The following is a 16,543-nucleotide window of genomic DNA, read 5'->3' on the forward strand; positions in this document are numbered from 1 at the left end:
CAAATCCCTCCAGTAACAGGTTTCTTGGGCTCGGTACTGTACTGTACCACACAAAGCCTCAGCCCAGCCATGCCATGTTTGTGTTGGGCCAAGCTATAAGGTGGCTGTGGTTAGCTGAGCTCCCTTTTTCCTTGGTTGAGGAGATGGAGGCCATCGCCATGGGAAGGGGGCACTGTGTGGGGTGGGGGGCTGTGGGTTGTGTGAGGGTTGTTGGGGGTGGGGGAGTAGTTGACGTTGGAGAGGAGGCAGAGGTTGGCCGAGGCTGAGAAGTTCAGGTTTTGGTCAGCCAAGTGTCTGACACGCAGCATCCATCACCGTGTTTGAGAGCATCCAGACCAGTCTGATAGTCCCACACATGTATGTCACCCATACATGGAAATCCATGTTTGCAATGGAATGCGCTCTCTCTCTCTTCCTGCTTGGAGAGACGCCCCCTGCTTACCTAAGTTAGGAGAGTATTAGGCGCAGGTTGGCAGAAGCCAAGGCTTGGGGAGACGCCAGAGTGTGCGTTGGGGTAACTGCTGGAGTCTAACCAGCTAAACCCATGCATAGCTTGTCATTAATATCACTGTCTGGCCAGTTTTCCCACTGCTTGTCCAGCTAGGACCACCTTCCCCGTTAGTTAGGGCTTTGGCTGCAGGGTTAACAGGAGCTGAGGGGGACCCGAGTCAGTGACTGGTCGGCCCTTCCAGGTCCTGCTGATGAGCCGGGCCGGGCTGTGCTGCCATCAATAGCGAGTGCCCTGGAATACTGCAGACCCCCCTGGCTCAGGCACCAGCCTACTGAGAGAGAGCGAGAGAGAGCGGGAGAGAGGCTGCCATAGAGGGTGATGGACTGGTTTAACATTCAGGTCAGCAGGAGGCTTTCTCACACTTTCTCATTTTTCTTCCCATTTCCAACTTGGCCACAACTTCACAATCCCCACAACTTTCTCACCCAAAGAATCCCTGGAAACGCACCCCTCGGGCCACTTAACCAAGTGAGCAGAGGCTGGCAAGGGCCGGCCGGTGTGTCAGGGGCTCTGAACCCAAACGGCTGTGGTGACATTGCCGTGATGAAATCTGGGGAAGACTTCACGGGTCACTTTGCTGGGTCTGAGTAGCTGTGTAACTCTTCAGCTGGGTTCCACACGCTGCACTTTACAGGGAGTTGTACTGTGACACACAGTGCCTTTCAACAACAACTTGCATTTACACAGCGCCCCCTCACGCAGGGGAGCGTCCCAGAGCGCTCGACAGTGGCGGAGCCTGACCCTGAGCCAGGGGGTGGGGGTGGGGGTGTGACCATAGGCACTGGTCGAAGAGGAGGATCTTCATCAATGCTGAAGCGAGGGCTGACGCAATTATTTCAGAGACAGAGGGTGAGGGTGTTGGAGACATGACGGGATCGGTGGGCAGACCTGCACAGTTGCTCCACTTTACTGGCATGAGCGGCTGCATAATAACGCTCCACTGCTCGGTGAAGTTTGCTGTGATAAATCGGCAAGTCTTATTAAGCAAACAGAAATCTGATTTATTAAGAACCGATGTTGGATTTTGCTGACTCGGGTCCCGCGAGGAACTCGGGCTGAATGGAACTCATAAGCTATTTCTCTGCTTCAATCTGTACCATAGACATGGCCACCGGCCAAACTGCTTGCACCAGGCAACCGCGGCCCGAACATCTTCACAAGAGCAAAGGGAAGCGAAGGAACACCTCTTACATTTCCACAGCGATCCACCAGTCGACTAACAACCGGGTTCCTACTCACTGCCGGTAAACAGAGGCGTGTGTGTGTGTGTGTGTGTGTGGAGTAAGGAAACTTGCCCAAGGTTTCAGCCCACCCGGAAATCAAACACTGGTCCTTTCGCTTGCGAGGCGGGCATGCTATCCACTGAGATACAGGACTCCACATGACCCCCAGTAACCTCTGCACACCTCGCTAGCCGTGACATGACATGAACTAGTGAAATGTAGGGAACATATGGCCTCCCCATGTCTGGCCAGCACTTTGAGGTCTGGTCAACAGCCACATCCTGCTCCCCTCTTGTGCCGACTCACAGTGAAGCTGGCATTGGTCTAATTCCGTTAGCGTGGTGCGGGGCCCAAAATTCCCCCCTGGTCCCGACCTCCGACACCATTCCTCCTTCAGATTTAAGACGTCTCGGAATTGCGGAAAATTCTGATTTGCGGTCTCGACTTAGAAGCTGCTTTTCTCAGTTTCCTTGAAAAACCAGATGGCTTCCAAACAAGGACTGGGATTAAGAAGATTTTCCACAATTCCGTGCCATCCTCACTTTTAAAACCAAACGGTGACCGTGTGTTTTGTGGGCGGACGCGGCAGCCAATTTTGCGCACAGCGACAACCCGCAAACAGCCATGATTTTATCTGGGGGTTTGTCAGCCGGGGCACAGAGAGAGAGAAACTCCTCTCTCTTCGCGCGTCGCCCCGTGGGAGATCTTTAAAGTCCTCCTGAACAAGGGGAGGTGGGTTAAACGTCTCATCCCAAGGGTGGCGTCTCTGACAGTGCAGCGCTCTTTCCCTCGCACCCCCCCACTGTTACCCCCACCCAGCACTGCACTGGACTGTCAGCCTAGATTATTGTGTGTGTGTGTAAGTTTGTGATGACAGTTTGGTGTTATTGTGTTATGCCGTCTCACACAGTATATTCTGTACAATGCGTTCCTCCATTCCCCCGGTAAGCACTGCTCCCTGTGAGGCTCAACACGATTCTGACTGATAAAGCTCGCTGATGCAGTCTTACATATTAATGGACGTGACGGGTATTTCTAAACGCAGAATGTTTTGTTAAATAATCTGCTCGAGGGAGCTGAGCGCTGAAGGGAATTTGTGAGGAGCTTTCCGTCTTCATGAGGAAGAGAAATGTTCAGGAGACTTGCCAGTGGTTTGAGATGTTAGGCACCAGAACAATTCCAGTGTAAATTGGCAACGTTCGGCTCATTGACCCCCTCATCTGCCTGTTACTCAGCCTTTGGCCACTGGTTCACAGCAACGTGTCCTATTCCTTCAACCATAGTTGTCACGTAGTGCAGGCTGACTCTCCATTGGCATTGTCGGGGGTGTGAGGGGCAGGCAGAGGGGAGAAGGGGGCGCCATCCTTTGGATGAGACGTTGAACCATCTGTTCCCTGTTCAGGCGGATGTTAAACGTTCAGCAATGCTGGGGAGGGCAACTAGCTGTACGTTAAGCCACACACCCAGCCTGTGACCACCAACGCCACCCCCCACCCCACCCCACAACCCACACCTTCAAAATGAGAGCCCTCCTTCCGCTCACTGCTCAAGAACATTTCTGCCATTTCTGCTCCCCTCCCAACCTCACTGTGACCTTGTGGAGTAGACTGTGTCAGTGTGGATACACACACTGTGGGCTGGTGCCCATTGGATACTGGAGACATGCTCAAGCATTTCACAGCTGTGCGATCGAGAGAGAAAGAGAAGCATTTATTCCTGTTCGGCCAAGTCGGATCAGAATCCGAGTCCCAGAGGTACAAGTTGGATTGGGAACTCCCTGTACTGTCCACTGACACCATCTTCCCCCCATCCCACCCCCCCACCCCGATGGTGAGACCTGATCTCAGGAAGCTCTGGGGAATGTGCCTGTCAAATGCTGATGTCAGATCCGCTGACAGTGTCCGGCTGAGGATCCAAGATCCAATTCCCAATTGGATTCACCCAACCTGGACTCAACCAGCTGAGCCTGTCTGCACCGCACACCAGCCCAGAACATTGGCTGTGTTCTGGGTGGGGGCGTCAGGGAGTGAGGACTGTAATCACTGTGGGTGTCCACAGGGCTCCAAGACGCTCTCCTGTGCATAAGGATAAAAATATATAAATGCCGTTGGTTGTCAAATATGTGCAGTCCTGTAGCTCAGTGGATAGAGCTCTCGCCTCACAAACCAGAGGACCTGGGTTCGCAGGGCAACACCTTAGGCCGGTGTCCTTACTCCACACGCCTTTGTTTACCAAGTAGGAACCCGCTTGTTAGCCCCACACAAGCCCCCACCCCTCCCGTTCCCCTCACCTTCGCCCCCACGAGTCTCCTCGTTTGTAAATGCGGTCGTTTCTGTGTTATGATGTCGAATAGGGTTCAAAACCCAAGCTCTGTGTTTCTTTTAGCATAAGAGCAAAACATCCTTAACTGCTTCTCGCAGTGGTAAAATAACTTTGTTTTAGGTGAAAAAAACATAAAATGGGCAAATAAATTTAAAGTAAGGTTTTTATTTGATGGAGTGGGTGTGGGTGTGGGTGGGGGCGGGGGCGGGGGGCGGGGGGGGTCGGGGGTGATGTAAGCCCGTGGTAACTGGGCCGGGAGGGGGTTTATTCTGGTCTGTCTGGTTTGCACACATTTTCCACTCATTCTCTCTGGTCTGCGAACTCCCTCAGCCCGAGCGGAGCAGCACAGACACAACCTGTGAGTGCTGTTGGACACTGAACCAGACCTTGGCCTTGGTCCCCCCCTCGACTCCTGCCCCCCACCCCCCCACACCCCCCGCCACACACGCCACAGCACACACGCCACAGCACACACGCCACAGCACACAGCACACACACCACAGCACACACGCCACAGCACACACACCACAGCACACACAGACACACAGTACACACACCACAGCACACACAGACACACAGCACACACACCACAGCACACACAGCACACAGCACACAGCACACACACCACAGCACACAGACACACAGTACACACACCACAGCACACACAGACACACAGCACACACACCACAGCACACACAGACACACACACCACAGCACACACACCACAGCACACAGACACACACACACACCACACAGACACACACACACACACACACACACAGACACACACACACACACAGCACACACAGCACACACACACAGCACAGCACACACACCACAGCACACACACACACACAGACACACACACCACAGCACACACAGACACACAGCACACAGCACACACACCACACACACACACACACACACACAGCACACACACACACAGCACACACACACACACACACACACACACACACACACACAGCACACACACACACACACACACAGCACACACACACACACACACCACAGCACACACACCACAGCACACACCACACAGCACACACACCACAGCACACACACCACAGCACACAGCCTACCCCCCCCACCCAGCCACACACACCACAGCACACAGCACACACACCACAGCACACAGACACACACACAGCCACACACACCACAGCACACAGACACACACACAGCCACACACACCACAGCACACAGACACACAGACACACAGCCACATAGCACACACACCACAGCACACAGCCACACAGCACAGCACACACACCACAGCACACAGACACACACACCACATAGCCCACAGACACACACCACATAGTTCACAGACACACACACAGCCATACAGTCACACACACAGCCACACACAGCACACACACAGCACACAGACACACACACCACATAGCACACAGACACACACACCACATAGCCCACAGACACACACCACATAGTACACAGACACACACACAGCCATACAGTCACACACACAGCCACACACAGCACACACACAGCACACAGCCACACACACAGCCATACAGCCACACACACACAGCATACACACAGCACACAACCATACACACAGCACACAGCCACACACACAGCACACACACAGACACACAGCCATGCACCTGTCTGGCTCACTCCCTGCACTGACCGCCCCAGGCTGGAGCTACCTCGGGCTGGACTGTGAGCCCCACGTCCCCAGCGCAGGGTTTGATCCCATGGCCTCCTGGCAGTACAGGTGAGAGCAGGAGTGACGGAGCCAGGCTGCGTGTTTCCCGGCTGTAATTGGAGGAGGAGTTGATTAGCTCGAACCGGCCGTGGAATGTTTGGTTTTCCCATTGATTTGGGATGATCTTCCCCGGCTGCCGAGCAGCCGACAAGCTCTATGGATCTTTTTCTTCACCAATGGACCTCGGTGACTGCAAACCCGTTGGCGAGACCGGAGCGCGACCCACCGAGCGAAGGGGGGCACTGTGTCTGGAGCTTTAGTACCCGTGTAGCTGGTTAGAAAAGGAGAGCGAGACTGTTCCTTAACAGCCCATCTGCCGCTCTCCGTCTTAAACACTTAATTGGTGACATTTTCCCAAGCGTTCAATCTATTAATTGTTCGCCTGCTGAGCTTTGGCATCATCAGCAAACTGTTAAGCGCCATAATAATAATGAACACTGTTACCCCCTCGCACCCCCCCACCCCACCCAGGACTGGGTTGTGGAACATTCTACTGTCTAGTGCATAACTGGAGGAATTTTCTAGGATTCTGGAGGTATATCCTGGCTCAGTACATATGGCTGTTGAAGCTACATCTATAATAATAATAATACTTGCATTTGATATAGCATTTTTCTAGACGTCTCAAAGTGCTCCACAGGATAGACTGTAAAGTGAATTGACTGTATACTTCTGGACGAACCGCAGCAACCAATTGCATTTAAAGGCAAATTGGATAAGCACTTGAGGGAAATAATATTAGATGGTACGGGGGAAAGAGCAGGGAATGTGATTAAAGTAAAGAGCTGCAGTGGGGGAGCGAGCACCGGCACAGACTGTGCTGTCATTTTTATATGATTCTATGAAAGATTTGAATAAATTGCCAACGCTTTATAAATTGAGCTAAAGCCAGAATTTATGCCTTTTTAAAGATTCCATGGCACCTTTGTCTCCTGTAAGAGAATTCTAACGTGTGCCAGACCAGAGTTTACTCTGTGGATTCTCCGCACTGGGGAGGAAAGTTTGCAGCTCGTGCTAATTATCACCTGAAGTGCCTTGTGAAAGTTACACCCTTTTATCTTGTCATCCTGGTAACAATCTCTCCATCCGTGGCTTTCTGTGACTCATAATAATAATAATAATCATCATCATCCTTGCATTTGTTGCAGAGCCTGATCACATTGTTGTGACGTCTCAAGTGCTTCACAGGATATACTGTCAAGTGTAGCAACTGTGTATTTTGTGGGCGAAATGTGGTGGCCAATTGCGCACAGCAGTGGCCCACAACCAGTCATGGACTGAATGACCCAACATTATTTTTGAGGTATTATTACCCCTGCAAAAGCACTCCGCCAATCGACTAACAACCGGGTTCCATCTTACTGCAGGTAAACAGAGACGTGTGGAGTAAGGAAACTTGCCTAAGGTTTCTCCCCGCCCGGGAATCAAACCCAGGTCCTCTCGCTTGCGAGGCGAACGCTCTAACCACTGAGCTACAGGACTCCGTATGATATGGATATAAGACAAGATAGCAGGCACAGTGCTCGCCAGACAGCGAGCGAGCGGGCAGGTCAGGCCCAGGAAAAGATCTGTCTGGAGATGTGGGTGCAGTTTACTTGCCTTTGTTGGTTTTGTTCAAACATTAATTTCCAGGAGTATAAATCTACATAAAAGATTAATACTTAGGAGGCAGTGGGCAGCTCCCAGCGGGAGGTAATGTAATGTAATGAGCTGTGCATTATAGTCAGCGTGTAGCTTTCCTTAGCAAAATATTAATGGGGTTTTCTGGCAGAAACCCGGCTGGTTACTTACTCTAGTTACACAATGTTCCAGTTAATTACAGTCGCGAGCAATTTAGAGGAGGAAGGGGGTGGTGGGAGGGGAGTGGGGGCTATGGCTTGGTGTGATTGCCATTGTGTGAAACCTGCTCAGTGTAAATGGACAGTAACTTGTTAATGTAACGCAGGGGAGGGGAGGCCTGGGCACTCGAGGCAACTTACAGCCCCAAAACATCCTTGTAGGCCAGGAAACAGATAGCCGTTACTCAGTGTCGTGTGATGTGCTGCCACAAAGCGTGCAAGCAATTTTATCTGGAGGATTGTCGGCCAGGACACCAGGAGAGAGAGAGAGAGAGAGAGAGAGAAACTCCCTTCTCCTTTCCAATAGCGCCGCGGGAGATCTTTGTCCGGGCAGGATCTCAAATTTTAACTGAAGGATGAGCCGTACGTTGTTGTCGTTCACGTTTTAGTGTCAGACTCACCCTCAGCTCACAGTCTCTCCCCATAGCATCCGTGTCGGACTTTGCCGTGAAGTTTCTTTCTGACCTTGCTGCTCAATAGAGGAACCCCCTTCCCCTCCTCAAGGCCAAGGAAACACAGGAGGCTTCTGCACACATGGTGAGAGCGAGAATCAGAGGGGAAGAGAGAGTGTTCAGTGTTGAAATGAGAGCCAGAGCTAAGCCAGAGCATAATTCCTGGCTCTCCTCAGCCAGCAGCAATTTTTCTTGGCAATTTCCTTCTTTTTGTTTTCACTTTTACTTCTGTTTCATTCATTTGTGGAGTCCTGTAGCTCAGTGGTTAGAGCACTCGCCTTGCAAGCGAGAGACCAGGGTTATTCCCTGGCACGGTGAAACCGTGGGCAAGTTTCCTTACTCCACACGCCTGAAAATAATCCCTCAAGAAAATAAATAAATAAAATAATAATTTGCTCACTCAATCCACGACTATTTGTGGGGACACTGCTGTGTGCAATTGGCTGCTGCGTTTCACCCACAAATAATTCACTTTACAGTCTATTCTGTGAAGCGCTTTGAGACGTCTAGAAGACGTGAAAAGCGCAATATCAAATGCAAGAATTATTTTTATTATTATTATTGGGGATACAACTGGTTCACAGTCAGCCCAACTCAACAATAGTTGTGATTTATTTGAAAAACTTTCCCTCTCTCTTTCTCTCTTTCTTCTTTTGTTTCTTCTTTTCTTCCTTCCTTCTTTTTCCTTCTTTCTGTTTCGTTCTTTCTCTTTCATTCTCGTTTTGTCTTTCTTCCCCTCAATCTCTCTCTCTCTCCTCTCTTTTCTCCTTCTTTCCCTCATTCCTTTCACCCTCACCTCTCTTTTTCATTTTTTCTTTCTCTTTCAATTTCATCCACAAAACTTTAAACATATTCTGTGAAGTGCTTTGAGACATTTTGACGACACAATAAGGCACTGTTATCAAATGTGAGGATCATTATTATTCTCTTTCTCACTATCTCTCTTTCTCTCTCTCTCTCTCTCTCTCTCTCGATGACGCCTGAATCAGTTTTAGTTCTGATTTCCTTCCAAGTGACTTGTGTGTGAAAGCAAGGCTTGGCGCCCGCTCTCACTGAGAGTGAGTAAAAACTAATCAAGAAAAGGTGTTAAACTTGTAATTGTGGAAACTCTAGGTCATGTAGAGAGTTTATCTCTTCCCCTCCTCTCTCTCTCTTCCTCTCCCTCTACTCCATCCCCGTCTCTCTCTTTTCTCTCTCAGGCTGGCAGAGATTGTCTGGGCCGGGCTCAAAGCTGAGTGAGTGTGTGAGTGAGTGTATGTCTGAGTGAATGAGTGTGTGAGTGAGTGGTTGTGTGTGTATGTCTCTGAGTGATTGAGTGAGTGTATGTCTGAGTGTGTGTCTGAGTGAGTGATTGTGTGTCTGAGTGGGTGAGTGTGTGTCTGAGTGTATGAGTGTATGTCTGAGTGAGTGAGTGTGTGTCTGTGTGTGTGTGTCTCTGAGTGAGTGAGTGACTGACTGAGTGACTGACTGAGTCTGGGGGCATGGAATCCTCCCCCTCAGCTCCTGTTAACCCTGAAGCCAAAGCCCTAAAGGGTCGATAAAATTGATATTTTAGAAAGATCCTATTGTGAGTAAAGAACGTCCTCTTACCACAGACAGCGGCTGTACACCAGGTCCCAGTGATTTAATTATGGTGTGTGTGGAGGGTGGGGGGGGGGTGAGGATCAGCATAATGTGTCTGATTGCTGTAGTGCACTTGTCAGCAGTGTCTGATGCCAATCCCGACTGGAGCGCCCAATTCTCCTCCGCGAACCGGAGCTGGTCAGAGAGCAGGAGCGTTCCACAGGATCCACTCAAACCCTCCGGGAATCAGTCCCCAAACCGTGGAAATCTGTCCCCCAATGTTAAAGGGAAAAAGGCCAAAGTTCCATCCTCGCATTCTTACAAACAACTGCACCAACCTCCAGCCTCACACCCACCCGGGGAGGGGAGGGGGATATATATATATATATATACAACCTGAACCTTTCTGTAACTGTGCGAGTGTGTGCGTGTGTGAGTGAGTGTGTAAGTGAGTGAGAGTGAGTGCAAGTAAAAGAGAATAAATGAGTGTGTGAATGTGTATGTGTGGAGGAGAGTGGGTTACAGCAAGAGATACACACACATTCTCTCTCTCTAGCACTCCCCTCTCTATCCCTCTTTCTCCTCCCCCCACCCTCACTCTGTGTGTGTGTATCTCTCTCTCCCCTCCTCTCTCACGCTGTGTGTGTGTGTGTGTCTCTCCCCCTTCTCTCACTGTGTGTGTGTGTGTGTATCTCTCTCCGCTCCTCTCTCTCTCCGGGAGCCTGTTTTTTGCCCATTACAGTGTGAAATGTTCCAGCCGCGGAAATCATTGCCTTTCTCATCGCCTCCCTCGCTTCGAGGCCCTCGTCTGTATTAATAAGTGCTCCAGTGTGTGTTGGCTCCCTGTGCGAGGCCAATAAAGGCCCGTCTGTGCCTCCACCAGCCCAATAATGTCCATACATTCTGCCCTCCTGACAGAATAAAACCTTTATGGGCCCACTGGACTGTTAAACTCTTTGTAGCACAGTTATGGCTAAACGAACAAACTCTTAACTTTTTGGCACTTTATATTCAAGCCGTTTCAAGCTCCCCCACCCACCACCCAAATCGCCCATCGCCCACCAACCCAGCACCCACCGGCACCCAAATCGTGGAGTCCTGCAAGCTCAGTGGTTAGAGCACTCGCCTGGCAAGCGAGAGTACCTGGATTTGATTCCCAGGTGGGACAGGGTGAAACGTTGGGCAAGTTTCCTTAATCCAATACCTCTGATTGGCTCGCGCCAGTGCCTCCACACCTCAGGCACGGGTAGCATCAGTATTCATGTATGCCCACTCCACCTCACCAGCCAGGAACCTGGGCGTCTTGTTCCAGCCTCAATTGGGTGGGTGTAACGGAAGAGTGAGTGGGGCGGTGGGGGGAGGAGGAGGAGGAGGAGGAGGGATGCACGAGGTACCAATGGTGGAGTGTGGGTGAGGCCTATGGTAACAGGGAAGGGGTGCAGGAGGGTGGGGGGGGGAGAACGAGTGGCCACAAAGAGTTAATGAGCTGGAGGTGTACGAGAGCTCTGGCGCGGAGGGTGGGAGCCGATCTCTCAAGGCTGGACATTCTTTCATCCAGATAAGACAGGACTCAACACATAACTGTGTGCCAGGAAGAGCGCAGGAAGGAGCTTTACGTCCCACTTGGATTAACTTTCCGATTACGGATTAATAAAATTCAGGGGGGAACACCGGGTTTCTCTCCTCCCACAATAAAATAATTTCGGAGACTTGAAAAGAAAGGAAAACATTGACAAAGTTTATGATTAAAGTTCGACTAAAGCAATGATTCAAGACTTAAAGGGGACATAAAGGTCTCTCTCTCCGTCTCTCTCTTTCTCTCCCTCCCTCTCTTTCGCAGGTTGTTAATGGTATCAGGCAGTGACGAGGGGAGTCAAGGCCACAGAGAGAGAGAGAGAGAGAGATTCTCCAGTCAACTGAATCTCAGCGTTCATTCATTCGTTCGTTCGTTCACTCAGTCGCTCGCTCGCTCACTCGTTCGCTCGCTCGTTCATTCACATTGTCAGAGAAGCCATCTTTCAGATGAGACATTAAACAACAAAGACGACAACTTGCATTTATATAGCGGCCTTCATATGGGTTTCACAGAGCCTGCGCCCTGTGCAGCCGGACGTTAAGATCTCATGGCACTATTCAAAAAGAGAAGGGAGTTTTTCTCTCTCTATGCGTCTCAGCCGACAATGCCCACAAATAAAATAGTTCACTTGCTTCACGGCTGTTCGTGAGATGTCGCTGCATGCAAATTGGCTTCTGCGTTTACTTACAAAATACACAGTCACTACACTCTACTGTACGATAACTGCTTCGGGACGATACCCAACATGGAGTTGTTGTTGGACAGTAAATCCTGTGAAGTGCTTTGAGACATCCTTTCTGATTTGGAGAGGAGTGAGAGAGGGAGGGAAAGGGGGAGAGAGGGAGGGAGAGGGGGAGAGACGGAGGGAGAGACGGAGAGACGGAGGGAGAGGATGGGTAGTGTTTACGTTGCTAAGCTGTGACCTGGAGGCAAGGCTTCATTGAGTGAAATCGGAATTAAACCGGTAACTCGATCTGGTTGGGAAGCAGCTCAGAGACTGTCCTGTCGGTTATTTTCAGAGTGAAGTTACAGGTTTAATTGCTTTTCGCAGGACTCAGTCTCACACCTGGTTGTTGGCTGTGTCGGCTAAAAACACTGCGCTTTGTGGCCAGGCGCAGGGCGTTAGATTATTAACGTGTGTCTGCGTGTGAATCACATTCGTTCACGAGCCACGTTCTGTTTCACGTGGCAGAAACGGGCTGTGTGTGCTCCCGGCGTCTGATATCTGGGCCATTCGTGCACCAGCGGCTTGTGACAGGCAGAGGGTGTGAGGCTGGTGTTATCTTGGCGAGTAACTCGCCTCTCTCTCTCTCTCCCCTGAGCTCCTTCTCTCAATGTGCCGTCTCTCGCTTACTCTCACTCTATCTGTGTGTGTCTCTCTCTTTCTCTCTCTTGCTGTCTCCCTCCCTCCGTCCGTCTCTCTCTCTCTCTCTCGCTCACTCACTCTCACCTTATGTGTGTGTCTTTCTCTCACTCTCTACCTCTTACTGTCTCTCTCACAACCTTCTGACTCAACAGTGCTGGGCTGACATGCAGTCACTACACTCAGTATAAACGTTGTGAAGTTTGTGCTAAGCTCTCCGGGACGCTACGCTGCGTGAAGGGCTCTATGTAAATGCAAGTTGTTGTTGAAGTGCTTAGTGATGTGCCCGGTGTTACAGTAGGCGCCACCCCCAGATACTCACTCGCTCACTCGCTCACTCACTCACACTCTCGCTCACTCACTCGCTCACACTCTCGCTCACTCACTCGCTCACACTCTCGCTCACTCGCTCGCTCACACTCTCGCTCAGTTTGTGGCTCTTTGTTTGACGTTGCTGGACGCAAAATGGTCTGGAAATCCATTCACATTCAACACTTGACAGCGGGGCCCGGGAAGCACTTTCCAACCCTATCCGCCGTTAGAGACCACCAGCAATGAGCTGCCCCTCAGGTCTGCCCACGGCAGGAGTATGGCTACACATTCCTATCAGCCACCAGCTCCCGGCCTCACACACGCTCTGGCCAGACACTAGCGATCTGCAAGGCTGCCCACCTCTGTTGACATCTGAGGGTCATCATTGATTGTGTCAGCTGAGTATTTCCCCCTCCCCCACCCCCACCCCCACTCCCACCCACCCAACCCCCTCCGGTCACTGAGCTTCGATGTCACAGTCATCGAGACTTGAGTGAACAAACAGTTTAACCTTCCCCCAAACATTCTGTTTATCCACAGAACCGGTCATTGACTTTACGGCCAATTAGAGTACGTTGCGCTGCCCACACTGGGCTGCCATGTTTGCCTACGGAGCACACAATCACTACACGTCACAGAAAAATCGTGTGAAGCACTTAGAAACGATCTCGGTAAATGTGACATTTCAAAGCGCTTCACAGGATAAAACAACAACAACAAAATGACATTTGTAAACACACCCAAACAAATAATGATCTCTCTATCCTGGATATCCCCACACATCCCCTTTGTCTACTCATCAGCTGGGCCGGAGACCAGAAAATTCAAATCCTCGTCCACACCGCCTTCGTTTACCCCTCACATCACCGCATCTTCCTGACTATGAGAATGGTTACAGCCCTCACCTCACAAGTGAGAGGACCCGGGTTCGATTCCCGGGCGGGTCAGGTCAGGGCGAAACCTTAGGCAAGTTTCCTTACTCCACACACACACACACACGCACACAGAGACACACACACGCACACACACACACACACACGCACACACACGCACACGCACACACACACACGCCTCTGTTTAAGTAGGAACCCGCTTGTTAGTCGACTGGCAGATTGTTTTTGGGGGTAATAACCCCTCCAAAAAAAGATGTGATCAGTGAATCCAAGATTGTTTGTGGGACATTGCTGTGGGTAATCTACAGTCACTACACTTTACAGTGTAACTTTTGAAGCGCTTTGAGACGTTTCAATGACGTGATAATTATTATTATAAACTGAGCTTCACGGCTGTGAGTATATTGACTGCTGTGTTACCCCATATTCACACTAAACAGGGTGGTGGGAGAAGAAGTGTGTGGGGGGGGTAGGGGGAGTGTGTAGGGGGAGTGTGTGTGTGTGTGTGTGGGGGTGGGAGTGTGTGTGGGTGGGGGGAGTGTTTGTGGCGGGGGGAGTGTGTGGAGGGGAGATAGGGAGTGTGTGTGGCGGGGGGAGTGTGTGTGGCGGGGGAGTGTGTGGAGGGGAGATAGGGAGTGTGTGTGGCGGGGGGGTGGGGGGGGAGTGTGTGTGGCGGGGGAGTGTGTGTGGCGGGGGAGTGTGTGTGGCGGGGGGAGTGTGTGTGGCGGGGGGAGTGTGTGTGGGGGGGAGTGTGTGTGGCGGGGGAGTGTGTGTGGCGGGGGGAGTGTGTGTGGCGGGGGGAGTGTTGTGGCGGGGGAGTGTTTGTGGCGGGGGAGTGTGTGTGGCGGGGGGAGTGTGTGTGGCGGGGGAGTGTGTGTGGCGGGGGGAGTGTGTGTGGCGGGGGAGTGTGTGTAGCGGGGGGAGTGTTTGTGGCGGGGGGAGTGTGTGTGGCGGGGGAGTGTTTGTGGCAGGGGAGTGTGTGTGGGTGGGGGAGTGTTTGTGGCGGGGGGAGTGTTTGTGGCGGGGGGAGTGTTTGTGGCGGGGGAGTGTGTGTGGCGGGGGAGTGTGTGTGGCGGGGGGAGTGTGTGTGGCGGGGGGAGTGTGTGTGGCGGGGGGAGTGTTTATGGCAGGGGGAGTGTGTGTGGGTGTGTGGCACTGGGGGTGAAGCTGATCGTCCGATCCCTGATGTGTGAGATGTGCAGTAAAAACAGATTAATGCTGAATGCTCTTTGCTCCATCGCTCCCACTCCAGTTTGGCAGCAACAATGAGAGTGTAACGAGAGGTGAAGTGATGGGAGTAGTGGAGGCTCTGTGTCACAATGCACTGCACACACACTCACACTCACACTCACGCAACACACACTCACACTCACTCACACTCACACACACTCACACACACTCACACTCACACACACTCACACTCACGCAACACACACTCACACACACTGACACTCACACACTCACTCACACACACACACAACGCACACACTCACGCAACACACACTCACACACACACTCGCTCACACACACACACACATACACACACTCATACACACACACAGACACTCATTCACACACACACATACTCACTCACACTTACACACACACACGCACACACACAGAGTGCCTGACCCTCAGTTTAGCACGAGGCTGTGGTCCGTACCTGCCGATCGAGCCGTCTTAGCACCTCACATCAGCCATTTCAGAAACTCTCAGGGTAATGTTTTTGTTGTTGGAGAGATTGCCATCGCGGCTGCGATTTATGAGCGGGCGGTGGGTGGTGGTGGGGGGGGGTGGGCTGCTCCGATAACTCCACACACAATGAGGGTTGCTGTGACCGGGCAACCTGCTCAAACATTCATGTCTGACTGTGTCCAGAGTAGCAACCAACAAGTTGTTTATGTGGATTTGGACGGCAGTGACGAGGATATTAATTTATAACATTCAAAACGCAGTGGGAATAAAAATATATCAGAATAAAATCAGGCGGCTCTTAAAGCCAAGTCTCTCAGCGTCAGGGCAAGACCCCCCCTCACTCACTTTACAACTCCCCCCAACCCACACCAACACCCACTAACACCCCCCCGCACCCCCCAACCCACCCCAACCCGCCCCGCACCCCCAACCCACCCGCGCACCCACCAAACCCCCAACCCCCCTCCGCGCACTCCCCAAACCCCCCCGCACATTCCCCTCTGCACATCCCCCAAGTTCCCCACACGTCAACTGAGTCTGTGAAATGCAGGGAAGGGAAGGTGTGGGTCTGCTCTGTGACCCACTTTTCATTCCAGCTCTGCCTCGGTCTTTACTCAACACCACACCCCAAAGCCTTTGGCGGAACCTCAGACCTGTAACCTCCCTGTAGCCCGGCTCAGGGTGGCACAGCGCCAGGCTCACTCAAAGTGCTGCACAGGTGGCAGGACGGACACTCTGGAACTCCATCCCACAGTTCCCTTCACCTCACATCCTCCCTTGCCTCCTTCAAGGACGGCCTCAAGACCCCCCTCTTCGATTATGCCTTCGGTCGCCCTCCCACCTCTCTGCCTTTCCTCACTCCTACCCCACCCCTCCCCCCTGCTCGGGTCCTGACACCTGACTCTCCAGCTCCTTGGGACGTCCTCCTGACTTGAAAGGCACTCTATAAATGTAATTTTGTAGTTGTTGTTGACCTGGGACTGTGGACACACAGTGTAGGGGGAGCTTTACTGTGTCTCTAACCCTGACCTGGGAGTGTGGA

At 51.8% G+C, this 16,543-nt stretch overlaps 1 non-coding gene across 1 annotated transcript; it reads left to right on the forward strand.

Annotated features, from left to right (window-relative positions):
- The first annotated feature begins 10,757 nt into the window (after positions 1 to 10,757).
- Positions 10,758 to 10,830, forward strand: trnaa-ggc. Its single transcript has one exon. It is a non-coding gene; the product is annotated as a tRNA-Ala (tRNA).
- The last annotated feature ends 5,713 nt before the right edge of the window (positions 10,831 to 16,543 follow it).

This window comes from Callorhinchus milii, unplaced genomic scaffold, assembly GCF_018977255.1.
Source record: "Callorhinchus milii isolate IMCB2004 unplaced genomic scaffold, IMCB_Cmil_1.0 Scaffold15, whole genome shotgun sequence".
Lineage (NCBI taxonomy): Eukaryota > Metazoa > Chordata > Chondrichthyes > Chimaeriformes > Callorhinchidae > Callorhinchus > Callorhinchus milii.